Source organism: Bison bison, unplaced genomic scaffold (genome assembly GCF_000754665.1).
Source record: "Bison bison bison isolate TAMUID 2011002044 unplaced genomic scaffold, Bison_UMD1.0 scf7180017864123, whole genome shotgun sequence".
Lineage (NCBI taxonomy): Eukaryota > Metazoa > Chordata > Mammalia > Artiodactyla > Bovidae > Bison > Bison bison.
Window position 1 is genome coordinate 354,415 of NW_011494695.1, and position 1,585 is coordinate 355,999.

Below are 1,585 nucleotides of genomic sequence, written 5' to 3' on the forward strand. Positions count from 1 at the left end.
GGATGAGATGGCTGGATGGCATCACTGACTCGATGGACGTGAGTCTGGGTGAACTCCGGGAGTTGGTGATGGACAGCGAGGCCTGGCGTGCTGCGATTCATGGGGTCTCAAAGAGTCGGACATGACTGAGCGACTGATCTGATATTGCTGCTTTTAATATTTGTTCTTTGTGTTTGATCTTTGTTAATTTGATTAATATGTGTCTTGGAGTGTTTCGCCTCGGGTTTATCCTCTTTGGGACTCTCTGGGTTTCTTGGACTTGGGTGACTATTTCCTTCCCCATTTTAGGGAAGTTTTCAACTATTATCTCCTCAAGTATTTTCTCATGTTCTTTCTTTTTGTCTTCTTCTTCTGGGACTCCTATGATTCGAATGTTGGGGCATTTAACATTGTCCCAGAGGTCTCTGAGATTGTCATCATTTCTTTTAATTTGTTTTTCTTTTTTCCTCTCTGATTCATTTATATCTACCATTCTATCTTCTACCTCACTAATCCTATCTTCTGCCTCCATTATTCTACTATTTGTTCCCTCCAGAGTGTTTTTTATATCACTTATTATATTATTCATTATATATTGACTCTTTTTTTATTTCTTCTAGGTCTTTGTTTGGAGAAGGCAATGGCAACCCACTCCAGTACTCTTGCCTGGAAAATCCCATGGACAGAGGAGCCTGGAAGGCTGCAGTCCATGGGATTGCTAAGAGTCGGACACGACTGAGCAACTTCACTTTCACTTTTCAAGGAAATGGCAACCCACTCCAATGTTCTTGCCTGGAGAATCCCAGGGACGGGCGAGCCTCATGGGCTGGCATCTATGGGGTCGCACAGAGTCGGACACGACTGAAGTGACTCAGCAGCAGCAGCAGCAGCAGGTCTTTGTTAAACCTTTCTTGCATTGTGTCAATCCTTGTCTCCAGGCTATTTATCTGTGATTCCATTTTGTTTTCAAGATTTTGGATCATTTTACTATCATTATTTGGAATTCTTTATCAGGTAGATTCCCTATCTCTTCCTCTTTTGTTTGATTTGGTGGGCATTTATCCTGTTCCTTTACCTGCTTGGTATTCCTCTGTCTCTTCATCTTGTTTATATTGCTGTGTTTGGGGTGTCCTTTCTGTATTCTGGCAGTTTGTGGAGTTCTCTTTATTGTGGAGTTTCCTTGCTGTGGGTGGGCTTGTCAAGATTTTCTGGTTAGGGAAGCTTGTGTTGGTGTTCTGGTGGGTGGAGCTGGATTTCTTCTCTCTGGAGTGCAATGAAGTGTCCAGTAATGAGTCATGAGATGTCAATGGGTTTGGAGTGACTTTGGGCAGCCTGTATATTGAACAGGAACAGGGCTGTGTTCCTGTGTTGCTGGATAATTTGTGTGATATGTCTTGCTCTGAAACTTGTTGGCCCTTGGGTGGTGCTTGGTTTCAGTGTAGGTATGGAGGCATTTGATGAGCTCCTGTCGATTAATGTTCCCTGGAGTCAGGAGTTCTCTGGTGTTCTCAGGATTTGGACTTAAGCCTCCTGCTTCTGGTTTTCAGTCTTATTTTTACAGTAGCCTCAAAACTTCTCCATCCATACAGCACCGTTGATAAAACAT